The 16563-nt window shown below is 42.1% G+C and overlaps 1 protein-coding gene across 2 annotated transcripts in view; it reads right to left on the bottom strand.

The window, feature by feature from the left end:
• TERB2 (telomere repeat binding bouquet formation protein 2) overlaps positions 1-16563 on the bottom strand; it is a 394925-nt gene that overhangs the window by 219806 nt on the left and 158556 nt on the right. The gene's annotated exons all lie outside the window — the stretch shown is intronic.

Below are 16563 nucleotides of genomic sequence, written 5' to 3'. Positions count from 1 at the left end.
ACACTGCTAACTAGGCTCTAAGTTTATGTGCCCTGACCCCTAAAACATGTTGAAATTAGACAACTCCTAATTCGCACATTTAACTTTCCTATAAAGCCATAGTATATGGTGCCCAAAAATACACCCAAGGCACAAATGAACTACAACACTACTGTGCTGTGATTGGTGTGACTAGGCAAACATCACTGCAGGCCTGCCACTGCAGCTTGGCAGCTGCAGTTTAAATCTCCAGCCTGATCTGTCAAAATAAACCCTTGTTCACAGGAGAAAACCTTCATTTTAAATATTAATTTCACCCAAATGTAATCCTTTAACTCGACACGGCAGGCAGCATGGTATTTAAAAGTAGGACATGTAGAAAATGTAAAGTTAACATGTCCTTACTGTGACTAGAACCTAAAAGCTACTTTCACTGTAGCAAGGATAGGTGGCCCATGGAGAAACACTGGAAAGCAATATTAATTTTGCTATCTCTGGATTGGGAACAGATAGAAATATGATTAAACCACTATTTTTATTAATTAATAAAAGCTCAACTCAAAGGTGAAGTCAGATTTTTAATAAAGATTATTGAAAGGTAATGTTTCGAAAGTTACATTTTCTTTGCTAGACTTTCCTGCAGGCTAATTGTTATTAGCCCTCCAGCTGTCACCCAGCTAGTAAAAAGCCCTGATGATGTGTGAAAACTGCTCCCAAGGTAGAGACAATGGCCTCAGTGTGGGAGTTGTTTTGTTCTCCTGGCAGGAGAACAATTTGGCTGTGCCTAGGAACTTAATTAACTTCAAATGGGTCTCCTTGTCACAAGAAGATGTCAGAAAACACCTCAACAGGCCCAGGCACCAAACCCAGTGGGACAGAAAACTGTTCCCCAAACTGGTTTGGAGTGACAACAAGGAAGGGCTGCTCAATATCCTAACCAAATTTGTGTGGGCACACAGGCTTGGCGAAAGGGAAGAAGTCTTTCTCCATCTTGGATTTCGTAAGTGAGTGGCACTGTGGGACTGTTAGTAATAGGGCACAAATGAACTTCAGCAAAAGTGGGCATGGTTACCCCTGGGAACCTGTACCCATGTTTTTAAGGGAGGGGCCACGAATCACCACCACCCACAAGCTAGTTCCAGATATAAATATGGCACCCAAAGATACCGTCTTCAAAACACTGCTGGGCCAGAGGAAGAACCGAAGCGGACTGGTTCTGCGTCTGTGACCTGCTCCCTCTTGTATCCATGGAAAAGAACTTGATTCAGTTGGGTGGTCTGGCATATATAAATGTTGTAGGAGGCTTTGTCCTAGAACTCCCAGCAGACCAGTTTCAATTAGACTTGACCTGGATCCTGCTGGTGGCTTCTGCTAAAGTGAGTCTTGACCCCCAAGTGTTGTTCCTGTGATTGTGGAATTGTTAGCTGCATGCTGCATCTAACTGACTTCTACTAACATCTCTGGAAACCTGGAGCTTAAAAAATGTTTGGACTTCAAGAACGACCAGGACAGACCTGCAAAGCTGATCAACACAATGAGCAATCTCGCTGGGCTGAAGAAACAGGTTCCTCCCCACTTGGAGCTTCTCCGCAGCAGTAAATCGGTTTGAGCAGGACCTCGACGAGAAGCTACTTGGCCTCATGGAACCCATGTCAGACACAACTCGAAGTCTTGGTCTGTTTTTCGGAGCTCGTAACCCTCCAGCAGGACAGGGCCTGATGTAGATCTCAGCAGACTGGTTACTCCGTCACAACGGTGACAGATATCCTGTATACCGAAATATAAATACCATTATATACTATGGGATTTATATTTCGGCGGAAAGGATATCCATCACTGCTGTGATGGAATAATCCATCCACACAGATCCAAATCGAGCCCCAAGTACGAAAGTAGAAATTGACCGGGTGAAGGCACCAAAGGAATCCGACCAGTGGGAGGACTTTCCCGGGCGCGAAGTTTGAATTTCTCCCACTCTGAGTTTTACTCATTAAAACCAATGGCTTCAGCTGTACCTCACCCAATGCCTTCGCAACTTCATGAGGACTTTCTTGGATACAGCCCTTGCCCCACTGAAGGATTTTGACTTCCAGAAAAAGACTGCCGTTTAAAAGACTAAGAGCCAGATGTACGATGGTTTTTGCATGCGTCAACGGGTTTGCGAACCCGTTCGCGCATGCAAAAACCAATAGGGGTATGTAGCATACCAAAATAGCGAGTCGCAATTTATTTGCGACTCGCTATTTTGGAATAGCGAATTGCTATTATAAAGGGGCGTTCCCTTCCTAATACCGAGTGCAACCCCATGTACAAATGTTTTGTGTCTGCAATTGCAGTCTCAAAACTCTCGCAAATTACCACCCTCTTCAAGAGGGTGGTAATGGGGTCGCAAAAAGGAAGGAGTACCCAGGGGACCCCTTACCCTTTGCAAAGGCAGGAGAATTTTTTTTAAGGGCAGACAGTGGTCCCAGGGACCACTGCCTGCTCTTAAAAAATGAAACGAAAACGTTTCATTTTCTTTTTTTTAAATGCATCCCGTTTTCCTTTAGGAAAACGGGATGCATTTAAAAATAAAAACTGCTTTATTTAAAAGCAGTCCCAGACATGGTGGTCTGCTGATTCCAGCATGCCACCTTACCTGGGAGGGCTTGCCATTCCCAAAGGGGTCGCAAATTGCGAGAGGCTCATTAATATTCATGAGCTTCGGAATTTGCGACCCCATTGGGAATCGCTAACAGTGTGTTACACACTGTTGTACATCCAAAATAGTGCCTCGCCAATTGCAAGTCGCAAAAGACTTGCAAAAAGTTTTTAAAGAAAATCAACATAAAATTGTGCTTTAAAATGCACTATTAGACATCATTTTTTTAAAAAGAGGAGGATGGCAGATAGACACTGATGAGAGGACTTACCAGTTCAGGTGAGCAGCTGATTGGCAGTTAGTATCACATGTTTTGTCATTCACTTACCTTGAGTTCTGAGAAATGCTATTAATGTTTGACGTTTTGTTTTGCTGCTAACTTAATACAGTAAAGTGAGAATTTTAACTTCACATAAGGTAGCATATTTTAATGTCATTCTATTCTAGGATCATTCATGAAATAATTTCCTAGCAATAATCTTAACCTTTGAGTTACAACCCACAGGCGCGCAGCGTTTTACGTTTTAAATGAATGACAGTCCTGAAGAAGGTGCCTGCCAGGAAGTAGGAAGTTTCGATAAATCGCCAGCAACAAGAAAAATAAGCATGTTATGATCGGAGCGGTAAGATGCTTTTTATGACTATAAGTGTAAAAACCTAATCTATGTGCATCTAGTGCGAATCAGTCAATAACTGGTGTCTTTATGGTCCTTTACAAAATGTTAATTTGTTTTTGATTATTCAGTTAAATGCATGTCTTCGTTCTTCTGGTAAGGTCAGTTTTGCTAACTTCAAGCAGAGAGTAGGTACCATGATTTTTTCTGTATATGTGAGCTCCATTACTGTACTTATGTGGGTAGCAGTTTTTTCATTAGAGAAATGTGTGGCCAGAAACTCAGAATCCAGTAACGGGTCTTCCTTACTTTTGACACAGAATTCTAAGTGCCCCGTGGAAAATACGATATGAGAATGATGATTCAAATGGCTACTTTATTACATCTCCTGAAGCTTTAGACAGGCAGGTCTGACCAGTGTATTCCAATGTAAGGGCTTCCGTAAGAGGAAAACGTGCTACTGGTTATTGAGTTTATTTTTTAGCATTCAATTTTATAGCGCACCTTGGCACTAATGAAAGAAAAGTAGTGCTAAGTAGTGCAGCCAGAATCTTAATATAACAAATAATTTGTTGAGAGCTTTGGTAAGCAAAGAACAGGTCAGTGCGGTATTAGATAGCGCTATACGGACAAAGCATTCCACATCTTGGACCCTACAAATCCAAGCAATTACCTGAAGAGCGCACGTCACAGATCACAGGCTTCTGGCTGGGACTAGAGTACCAATATATAGGGCAAAAAGGAGGACCGGATCAATAGAATCATTACTAAATAAGAAGGAGCCTCTCTAAGTCAATATGCTGCTTCCAAAGTGGAGACAGACACTCAGAAGTTAATGCTTAAACTTTTTGGGCTACATACTAGGTCCTCCTCCTATATTTTAAATCCTTTGAAGCTTCCTGATTAAGATGTCGGATTAGCTGAGGTTGAAAGTGTTTCCACATTCAAGATGCAACAAGCTCACGACTCCCACTAAAGTTACATGTAATGAGATCACCATGAAACAATGGTCTGTAAATATTTTATACTGATTCACTCTTGTCCAGAGCCAAACCAGCCACCAGTAAAAGAATGAAAACAACAAAAGTTATTTTTAAAGGAGATGAAAATTAACTATGCTGTAAGTATCACCCTATCTGTTAGCATTTCCCAGTGAGAGGCCAGACCCACAGTTGAAAGTGTGTAACTCTTTGTTTCTATTTACTAGGGTCTTGATAAATGTGATGGTATTCTCCACAACCGGAGTTTTGGATTCTGAAGTTCCCGGTAAATCCATGGGTGCTGAAAGTCTATAGAAATAAGTCATCTCTCAGTGCATAGACTTTCACCTGGAGATTTCAGCTGCTTTTAGCAGCTGGGCTCTTTAGGTGAAAAAAAACAGATATGCATTGATCCCAAGAATCTCATAATTTCAAAGGCGACGTTAACTGCTGCACCGTCCGAACTGAAAAGAAGTGCTCACTGATAAGGAGGGCCTGCTTGGTTGCAATGATTTATATAACTTTCATCTCTTACTCTAAAATACCTGAAGAATATGTTTTTGTTCTCTGTCAGGGTATCGAAATTGATAATGATAAACAAAGAGTAATCCTGAGAATGTGTGGGGACCCCACAGCACTTCTTTCAAAATCACAGTGTCTTCGTCTTACTTCATAAAGACCAATATATGAGACAAAACAATAAAGTTTTATACAGCCTTAAGACAGACTATGATGCCAATTCCAATTAATTTACTTTAAAAGAGGGAAGAAAAACTAACAGCCCTTATCAGTCATTGAGAATAAGCAAAATTGACTTTAAAACATCCTTCACAAACTCTTTTTACATAATAGGGACGGATAGGGCAATGTAACTGCATAGGCTACAACATTGAAACAATGAAAATAGATACTGCACCTTTAAGGGCACCCTGGCCTCCACTGTCCCATCTTGTCCTGCAGGTGGCAGTTTAAACAGCTCTGTTTTCCGGGGCCTGCTGACAGAAACCTGGAGCAGAGCTCGGCCATTTTTAAGGCTTTTTCTTGACATTCTCCTGCTAGGGAAATATATCAATGTTTTATGCCATATGCCATCCCTGTTTGCCAGATATACATGATCCAAAGACATGTAGTGACAACATGGGGAGGGAGGCAGGAGGGTTGGGGGGGGGGGAGCACGGGAGATTAGAGAGAGATAGACAAAGAGATAGAGACTGAAAATTTGCCAGCATGGTCAAGTGGGGCGCCGAAGAATGCAAGATTCCTTAGCTGTGGAGAGATCTGAGGTGTGAGGAGAGACTGTTACCTCTACCAGTGCCCCTATCTCACCCTCCGAGGACTCCTGCATGGGGAAATCCAAAAGAAGAAGATCCGGTGAGACAGGACGTCACAATTTGATGTCGAGGACAGACATTAAGAAGAGCCTTCTTGCTCGTCATCAAGGGCTGGTTCAATGTCGAGGGCACACATGACATCAAGGAGGAGGAGACTGTAGAGACATCATTCCACTACATAGGAGAAGAAAGTGGAATGGATTTTGCGCATGAAATCTCGCAGGCTCCAATCAGAATTGGATTCATACTACTCCAGAGCCTACACTCCATCCAGACCTGCTTCTCCAGTCATCATAATGGTTTCTCCATGTCCTGTGTCTTCCCCACTCCTCCAAGTTCCGTCTGAGACTTCATCTCCTCCACAACTGGTAATTTTAGTGGTAATCCCACCACCAAGTCTGCCAGCCAGTCCTACTCAGTTACCACAGTCACCTGTACTAGTGGAACCTCCACTAAGGTACCCTAGATCTTTTTTACGTCATACTAGACCTCAAAACAGATCTACATCAAGATTCCATAGTCATCATTACCATTATAGATCACCTCGATGATCATACTCAATACGAAGATGGGATACTCCATCCCGATCTAGGTCTTGAAGGTCAAATTACTACTTCTTCTGGTGTATATTCTCCTAGACTAACAGAGTCACCTAAAGCGATGATCTCTCCTATTGATGATATTAACACCTTTCAGGAGGTTCTTTTTAGGGTTGTCAAAAATTAAAAATATTGGCATGCCGACTACCACAGCCTCCACATTGGTAATCTGTTAGACACTGCACCAAAGGCCCGTCTCCAGACCATAGCTATTGTTCCAGGTCTCATAGAACCAGCAATGGATGTATTCCTGACTTTGGCATCTGTTAAGACTGCACAATCCAGCCTACAGAAAAAGTACAGGTCACCGGATCAAGATCTATTATTTCTTCACATTGGATCCCACAATGGACTCTGTCATCGTTTCTGCAGCCCGCAAACTTCATGCCATGGCCCTTTCTTCTACTGTTCCTCCTCATAAGAAAATTAAAAAGTTAGATTCCATGGACAGAAAAGTGTGTGGCACTTGAACAGTTTCTATGAAGATATAACAGGCCACTTTAGGACTCTATTCAACAATTTATAGAAGTCCTTCCCAGAGACAGACATCAGGACTTCAGAGAAACTGGTAAGAATGGCCTAATGGTATCCAACCAGATCATCAGTGCTGCAGCTGATACCTCCTTCCCTGCAGCACATGGATACTGTCACGGTTTAGCTCTACGCCACTGGCTCAGACTCACAGTGCTGAAGCATGAAGCTCGACACTAGATCTTAATCCTGTCTTTTTCAGGGAACACTTTATTTGGTTCCCAATGCTAATGATCATGTCTCGCATGAAAACCAAATTCAACACTCTACAGGTCGTAGGACTGGAGAAAAAAAAAGAAAAGAATACAGGAGACATTTCTATAGGGCCTACGACTGCCGATGTTTCCAGTGAAGGGGTCAAACTTCTCTTTGGCCCCAAGGGCAACAACAACAGCCACAACAAAGATATCAGTAAAGGGGCAGAGGAGGTCAACAGCAACCTGCCCAAGCCACTAACCAAACACTGGTGGCAAGTAATCGGTGTCTATTTTCTTCTCCTCAGTTACACACTCTGTTTGTCCACTCTTACCTGGAAGAGTGGACAAACATAACAAATGTATTCTGAATATTGTAAAAAATGGATAGTGTCTCAGAGTCAATTATCCTCTTCACCAGCAGCACCACTAAATAAATCACCCTAGTTCTATCTAGAAGAACTACGGCAAAAAGTCTCCATCCTCTTACAAATACATGGTGTGGAAAGGGCTCCAACTCCTCTCAAAGGATTGGGAATTTATTTCTGTTATTTTCTTATGAAGAAAAAAAACAAGTTGACCTCCATTTTAGATCTGAAAAAAGCAAACAAGGAGGTTCGCAAAGAGAAGTTCAGGATATTGATCATCAAGGGGACCGGCTATGTTTAAAAAATCTGCAAGATGCCTATTTTCACATTCCAAAAGCAAAAAAAATCGGAAATTCCTGCAGTTCACGTTAGGAAGATATCACTAACAATACAAAGTTCTCCATTTGGGTCTCAAATCTGGACCCTGGACCTTTTCCAAGTGCATGGTGTTCGTTGCAGCTCACCTCATGAAAGTGAGGAGATTCTTCTACTCATATCTAAACTACTTGCCCATCGAAAAGTCTTCTTACGGACAAGTGTGCCAACATTATCAGATGACTGTTGAAGTTCTTAATCAACTAGGACTACATATAAATCATGAAAAATCCATCTCCATGCCTGTTCAATCCCCACACTGTCTGGGAGCAGTCTTAGACACAATGCAAACAATGTGTCCCCATTGGAAGAGAGACAATTATCTATCCTTTGGCAAGATCACAAACTGAAGACAACTACCCATCCAATGGCAAAGGATTAATGGCATCATGTATCTTTCTGTACATTAGTCCACTGCAACAGTGTCTGGAGGGTTAACGGGATCAATTCTCAGGAAGATGGGAGGACAGAGATCCTAACAACTCATGCAAAGTGGTCACTCAACTGTTCGTGTTGATCAAAAAACCTTCTGAAGTATGCATTCACATTGCTCCAGAGTGGTCTCAATAATTGTGGTTGGCAGACCTTCTTCACCTCTCAGAGCGTCCACACAGGAAGCTCCCATGAGGGCCGGGCCTTCTTCACAAGGACTTATCAGATGCCAGCCATTATTCCTCAATCAATATGTTGTTTTAAATCACCTCATGTGATCTGGGGTTTGTGGAGTGTAAAGGGTGGCAGAAAAATGGCGGTAGTCACTACCAGCCATAATTTCCAATGGGGTGAGATGCCACATACATTTAACTGTGGTAAGTTATGAACTGGATAACTGTGGAAATATTTATACAGAATTAATCTGTCTTTATGAAATAAGAACTTTTTGGTGTCTGGGAAGGAGTGTGGGGTATATAAAAGGATTTTCTAAAGATATCATTCTGCAAAGTGTGCGGCCGCGTACGAGTGGGTCAAAGAATAGATGAGTACAAGAGTGCTACTGCGGGGGTGCTAAGATGGCAAATACCACAAACATGTAAAGCTTATTTGAGATGATGGACACTGGTCATAAAAAAGGATAGAGTGACTTTAGAGAATGAGGTCCATATTCTGTATTTGACTACTACTAACTTTATTAAACTTTCGCAATATATGTGATACCTGAAATAAAAAGTCCTGTAAGAGTGCTGCTATTTCAATCATAAAGTAGGAGGTTTACGATGACAGCTTGAGGAACCTTTTTACAAAAGGGAAAAAGCCCTCTAAGGAATGATTTCCATGGCTGAAGTTTATAAAGAATGATCTTCAAGATTGGAATACATTTCACAACTGGAACTTTACTTGACTATTAACCTTGTGATGTTTCGTAATACGTACGATATTTCTGTTGGATTGCAGCTATCTTTATCGTAAAAATGTTTTTTTAGATGGCGGCTTGACAACAGTATTGACAAAAGAGTTAGAGGCCTTTTAAATAACAAGGCACTCTGAGAGGACGAGTTTTGAAAGAAACAGTATATTGGAATAATATGAGCATTTAGGAAGCACTGAGTGATCCAATTAATGTTATTCTCAACAGGTTACATGCAACTATATGTAAATCGTATCAGCGAAAAATTGGACATAAATTGAAACAGAGATGCACTAAAAACGTGAAGGAATGGATGAGTTAATATTGAAATAAATGGTAAGCAATTGTGATCAATGATTTACATTTAGAGAATGGTAGGTATGCAATTTGGGAATTTATCATATATGGACTGCACATAAAGATTATAGAAATTTGGATCGGATTATGAAGGTGTCCCACAGTTGGTTTGGTTTTTATAAACGAAATCTAAAGTATTAATTACAAGTGAGTTGTGGTCAATATGATCTAAATATAGAATGTTTATCAATACATTATGAGACAAGTTTATAGGGAAATATTTCTAATATTAATTAATTTGATAATAAATGATAGAATTAATTGACTATTTGAACATTGTAATGCAGCTGCTATATACAGTTGCACATGGGACACTGGTGAAATTATGTGGGATTATAAATGAAAACCCTTGATTTATGAAGATTGTGGATTTACTTTATATGTATATATTTGTCATTTACAGGCTTGAGAAAGTCCCAATGGGGACAAAAAAGCAGCTGCCAATGAATAAGATTATGTGAATTTTTAATAAAGTTTGGGGAAATGAAGAATAAAGGATATATGCATATTTAGAAGACATTCAGACTGAAAGAACATTTTTTGAATAATTGTGATATTGTGCAACAAATGAACTTGAGGCACAATAACATGACGATTACTGGGTGCAATCCAATATGGAAATAATTCGAGAACCTGTTATTTTGGGACAGTCTGGGGATTCAAAGCAGTTGATACTCCAGTAATTGAAACACTAGTGATCATTGGGTAAATTGTTTGAGGGCAGGGTTGATGGGCACAAACCTATTTGTAAATCATGTGATGTTTGGCATTAAGAAAATGCATCCTCCTATCAGGAGACTTTTTTTCTTCAATTGGAGCTGAACATGTCTTTTCTCGCCGTGTGGGTCCTTCCTTTGAGCCTCTACATAAAGCCTCCCTACAACACATTTCCTGGAACACTTCCTTCTTGGTCACTATAACCTTGGCACGTATAGTTAGCGAAATACACTCTCCATGTTCCCAGAAACCGTACACAGTATTTCAAAGTATTGGGGTAGTAATGATGACCCATACTAAACTCCTCCTAATTTCGGATGTTCATGTCAATTAGACTCTCTCCCTACCCACCTTTTTAAAATCCCCACATTACTGCAGAAATCTCTCCGTACTCTTCATGTTCGGAGGGTGGATGAAAAAACCTTTGTGAAAATAAAAACTATTTGTAAACCATGGTCTTTAATGAACAGGATTTGCCACTTCTAAACAATCCTTGTCTAGATTAATTGTCTCCTGCATAAACCTGTATTACCAGAAAGCCAACAAAGCCTTACCTGAGAAACTTAAAGGTCATTCGACCTAGTGGCTACTACTTGTTAATTATAAATATTCCAATTTCTACGATCTGCAGAGCTGCAACTTGGAGATCTGTACACACCTTCATAAGGCACTATGGTCTTGATTTAGATGGACAGCAGATGCCCAAGGGGGGCACCCACTCTAAGAAATCAATTTGCTTAAATATAATATCTTATTTAAATATTCCCTCGCTGGGATTTAGGGGATGAGCTAGCTATTCTTTTCAATGCTTATGATTATCTGAGAGAGAAGGAATGGTTTCTTACCTATAATCCTATACCTCTGTTAGGGGGATCTCCACTGATATTATAAGCAATCCTTCTTCCTTCCCAATGGAAGACAGAGGGGGGCGATTCAATTCTTGGCAGTAAGGATACTACTTCGTAACGATGATGGAGTATCCTTTCCGCCAAGAATAAATACGCAGACCGAATTTAAATGCAGACGGACCTTATGCTTAATACTGCCATGATTAGTACCCTCCGATGGCCTTGTGGAGTAAGGGACTTTGAAGGCTGACATGTCATTCTGCCCACCTAAATTAGACCGATGAAATGACCAGTCAGGTTCCCCTGCCCATTAACGCTGGGAAAACCCAGTCAGTAAGGGGCAGTGAAAACTGTTAAATGGTCCCATAGAAGAGGCTCTCATGCCAAAGGAAACATTGTGTTTTTTATTTTCAAAAAGAAAATCAGTTTAAAGATTTTCTTTTTGAGAATAAGAAAAAAGAACCTGTTTGATACAGGGCTCCATCCCGCTGATGGAACTCTGTACTAAACAGAAAAATGCATTGACAGGAACCACTGTGTTGGTGGTCCCTGGCAATGCTTTATAAATGACTACCAACTTGGCAGTTATTTATAAACTTGGCGGACGATCCCTCCACTAGGGCTAGGAGTAATTTACTTGTTCTGCCATAACATAAATGAAAGTCAGAGTGCGGTTAACTCTAACCTGTTACTCACGGAGTAAAAAAGAAATTACTAAACTGCCACCTGCAGGGCATGATGGGACACTGGAGGCCAGGGTGCCCTTAAAAGTGGAGTGTTCTATTCTCATTGTTTTCAATGCTTCAGCCTATGCAGTTACGTTGCCCTACCCTTCTCTATCATTCACTTTAAAAGAAAGTAAAAAGAGTTTGTGAAGAAAGTTCTTTAAAGTCACTTTTTCTAATTTTAGTGACTATTAAAGTGTCAGAAGCCAAACACATACGAGCACTAACCTGATGTATCTAGGCCCAGCAGGAGCAATGAAGATGACAGTCCGACCACTCCCAATGCCGTTCTCCACGGAGAACAGTAAATTGCTCCCCAAGAAGCACGTCAAGGGGAATGGGGGTTGGGACAAAATAATAAAGACAGTTTGCGCGGTAGTGGACCTCCCTCACCGGTTATTCTTCCTGGAGCTGGTGAATGCAGGGACTAGAAGACCCAGGGAGCGTCTAAGACTGTGTAAGAGCAGAACAAGAGAGTATCAACATGCTTCCTCAACCGCCTAATCAACAAACATACAGGAAGTTAGATGTGGATTAGGTTACTCCAGCTAATGCGAATAAACCACTTACATAAAAGCTACGAGATGGATGTTTTTTGTTAGACGAACGTGGATGAACAGGTACCGCTGTGAAACTTAAGTCCATAGAGATAAAGCCTCTCTATTGAAAGTTCCTTCCTGCTTTCCTAGAGCTGCGTCACATGCAGGTTATAAATGCGTTAGTGGTTTGTAATATTTTCTCAAGGTTGCATTACCTGTGGTTTGCAAAGGGTTAATAGTTCGTAAGCAAGCTGCATAATATGCGATTTCAACAATGTTAATAGTTCCTTAACACGTGCTGGCACGGAAGCGACTAAAGATTAACAGCCTTGAAATCATAATTTGAATATCACATTAAAATGCAATTAGTCATGCGCGCGCGTGGCCTCGGCAGCGCTGACTTAGCTGACTGGGGAATTCTCCCCATTGTTGAGGACCACTTCCTTGGAGCTGGAACGGAACAGATGAAGATATGATGGACGTCTCTCGTTGGCAGAAGCAGAGATCTGATGAGCGTCCCTCGACAGCATAAGTGCGATCATGGAAGTCTTTGGGCAGGAGCTGAATCCGGACGGCAGGAGCGGAAGCAATTCTGTGTTGACTGGCGAGATTGCCTAGCAAAGGGCGTGATCGGTGGGAGTGGTTATATACCCTCCACAGGCCAACGCCCAAAATGTAACAGTGACTCATGGCCTAAACAGTGACTCATAGCCTGATGGGAGATGAATGACTCATGACCTGATGGCAAATGGGCCTAAACAGTGACTCATTGCCTGATGGGAGATGAATGACTCATGGCCTGATGTGAGATGAAGTGTGTAATCAGAAGTGCCAAGTCATTGTGGCAGAATATGTGGCAAAGAACAGTGCAGCTTTATTCCAATGCCTGACTACAGGGTTTGTTAATTTCAATGTGTTAAATGGTTACTTAATCACATACAAGCATACTCTTGCCTTGAAAACACATACCAATTCAGAATAACAGCAGTACACTCCTGATTTTATGCTGAGCCTTCCAAATACTCCCAGTCATCCTCAAGCAGGGATACCCTAAAGGACTTGGTATAATATCGCCTGCGCTGGGAGTGAACACCCCACTAGAACCCTGTGGGCAGAAGGGTGCTTTTCCGTACATGAGTTCTTGGAGTCCGAAGTTGAGTACCCATGACAGTACCCCCCCTTAAGGACCGCCGTCTCAGCAGATGACCTGGTTTGGCAGGACAGCGGGCATGGAACCTATGCAGCAGTGTAGGGGATTGGAGATTACAAGCAGGTTCCCAGGATCGTTTCTCTGGACCAAATCCTTTCCAATCAATGAGGTAGTGGACCTGTTCGCGTATGATTTTGGAGTCAATGATTTGTTTGACTTCAAATTCTACCTCCCCCGCAATTTCCACTGGCGGTGGTGCTTGCGTTAAACGTATCTCTGGGGAACATGGGCGTAAAAGGAACACATGAAACATTGGATGGATCTGCATAGTGGGGGGCAGGTCTAATCATACGGCTACAGGATTCATGATATGTGTGATAGCATATGGGCCAACGTATTTAGGTTGCAACTTACGATTGCCTTTTAATACTAAGTCTGGCAACCAACAGGGTAATACCCAATTGACCCTTTTAGTACCTGGGTAAGGAACAATAAAGAGCAAGCAACAAAGAAGGTACAAAAGGAAAAGATAAGAGAATAACTTGGGACAAGAGCACACTAATTGACTCTATATCTAGTTTATTAATCTAGACAGATTTAATCAAAATATTTGGACTTTCCTGCAACAGAAATGACCACGGTCCTGCTTATTATATAAGTCGTTTCCAGTCAGTGAAAGCGGGGAGGACTTCCTGTTTAAGGAAGGGTCGGCACCCGTTCGGGTACCTGTGGACCCGGATGACCCACACGTAGGAGCGTCCTTTGGACTACCCTACCACTTGTGTGTACATTCTTTGTATTAACCCTGTCCTGAGGAGGCCGAGGAATACATATGGCCGAAACGCAATTGCGTAGACCCGGTTTTGAAGGAGGAGTCCTTGAAAATAAGTACAGTGTGGATATTCACTGTCGAGTGTGCTGAGAAAGTCCGACAATAATTTGTTGAGTCGCAGCGCGCTCTGCGGACTTCCTTCCAGTGGTTCGTCCTGAAATTATTAGGAGGACACTAACAAAAATTATATGTTGGTTTAGGGGTTAACTTTTTTGTGTTTTTGTTGGTGACGTTTTGCACATGTTCAATTTATGTATATTTGTGTTGTTGTATTTTTGCTTTGTTGCTTCCATTAAGGTCCGTGGTCATTTCTGTTGCAGGAAAGTCCAAATATTTTGATTAAATCTGTCTAGATTAATAAACTAGATATAGAGTCAATTAGTGTGCTCTTGTCCCAAGTTATTCTCTTATCTTTTCCTTTTGTACCTTCTTTGTTGCTTGCTTTTTAATACTAAGTGTCTTGTGGTCACTTTGTACGATGGTTCTGCTGAGCGTTTGTCTGCATAATGTTCATTGGAATCTTGGGCTTTCCTCAACTGTTGTTTAGCTGTGTGGAGGAGGACGTTACGAAGGTGCTTGTGGTGTTCCTGAATGGAAGGGTGTGGAGAGGTGGCTGGCCATTCGAAGGGCAGAATGTTGGGATGATGGGAGAGCAGCCTTACGAGGAGTGTTCAGCATTATTAAATTCGGCCATCCACAATAGCTTGTTCCAATCATCTCCATGTTGTAATGCCACGCATCGGAGGTACTGCTCCATAGTTTGGTTCAGTCTTTCTGATTTTCCATCTGTTTGAGGGTGATAGCTGGTTGACAACCGGGCGTCGATTTGCATGGTTTTACAGAGGTGTGACCAGAAATGAGATGTAAATTGTAAACCACGGTCCGTGAATAAGACAGCTGGGATTCCGTGCTGTTTCAAAATGTGTTTTTGGAATACACTGGCTAGTTCCATAGCCGTGGGAAGCTTGAGGAGGGCGATGAAATGACCCATCTTGGTTAGGTGGTCAATAACCACCAGAAAAACGGTATTTCCATTACTGGGAGGCATTTCTACAACGAAGTCCATAGAAACCGTATGCCATGCGGCCGGCGGTATGGGAATAGGGCGCAACAATCCGGCAGGTGATCTGTGCGTGGCCTTACTCTGCGCACAAATGGCACATGTGTTGACGTACTGTCGCACATCGTGTGATATTGTGGACCACCAAAAACATCGCTTGAATTGCTTCTATGGTTTTATGTACCCCAGTATGCCCCCCCAAGGGACGAATTATGTACCCAACTCAATATTTGGTCTTGTGACTGTTTGCTTGGGATAAACAGGGCCTTCTGGTGATATAGGATCCCTTTCTCTTGAGTTCTCCGTATAGGGTCTTCTGATATCCATGAGTCAGCATCAACTGTACGTAATTGGTTCAGTAGGTTGATTAAAAAATCTTCTCCTTTGATGACGAGTAGGAGTTGTTCCTTGTTTATAGAGGATTCCGAGAGGATCAGTGACGGTTCCAATATAGTCTGTGTCAATTGTAATTGGTCTTTGAGAGAGACAGGAGCTCTGGATAGGGCATCGGCCTTCTCGTTCTGGGGCCCTGGGCGATATTTTATGAAAGAAGTCATAGTCGGAAAATAATAGGCACCATTATAACTGGCGAGCGGTGAGGGCCCTGGCGGTTGTCAAGAATAGCAGATTTCGATGGTCAGAATAAATTTCTATCACATGACGAGCCCCCATCAGGTAGTGACGCCATTCTTCAAATGCGCGTTTGATGGCAAACAGTTCCTTGTCCGTGATTGCATAATTTAGCTCACAGGGAGTGAATTTGAGAATAAAATGCTACAGGGTGTAGTTGACCGGTGTCCGAGTGCCTCTGACCTAGCACTCCTCCCATGGCATAAAGTGAAGCATCGGCTTCCAGTATAAACGGGAGTGTAAGTCCGGATGTCTTAGAATGGGGGCTTGTGTGAAATGTTTCTTTAATGTCTGAAAGGCTTGTCCTGCCTCTGGAGACCATGTAAAGGCTACGCCTTTTCGCAAAGACGAATGATGTGGTGAATTATGTCAGAAAAGCATTTAATAAAGCGCCCCAAAAAATTGGCAAAGCCGGGAAAGCTTTGTAAGGCCTTGACGCTGATCGGGGAGTTCCATAGTGTACTTGCCGCCACCTTCTTCTCATCCATTTGAATAGCTTGGGGGCTGATGACATAGCCCAGAAATTCCACGACTGTTGAACGAGCAAGCACTTTTCCAGTTTAGCAAACAGGTGATGTTGTTTGAATCATTCCAGTACCGCCTTCACATGTTTCATGTGTGCCTGAATGGTTTCGGAGTATATCAAGATGTTATCTATACATACTATACAGAAGACATCCAGATACCCCCGGAAGACATGGTCCATGAAGTACTGAAACAATGCCAGGGAGTTGCAGAGGCCGAAAGG

The sequence above is a fragment of the Triturus cristatus genome, chromosome 3_1, assembly GCF_964204655.1.
Source record: "Triturus cristatus chromosome 3_1, aTriCri1.1, whole genome shotgun sequence".
Taxonomy (NCBI): domain Eukaryota; kingdom Metazoa; phylum Chordata; class Amphibia; order Caudata; family Salamandridae; genus Triturus; species Triturus cristatus.
The sequence above is the reverse complement of the archived record's forward strand: the minus strand, read 5'-3'. Positions and strand labels throughout refer to the sequence as shown.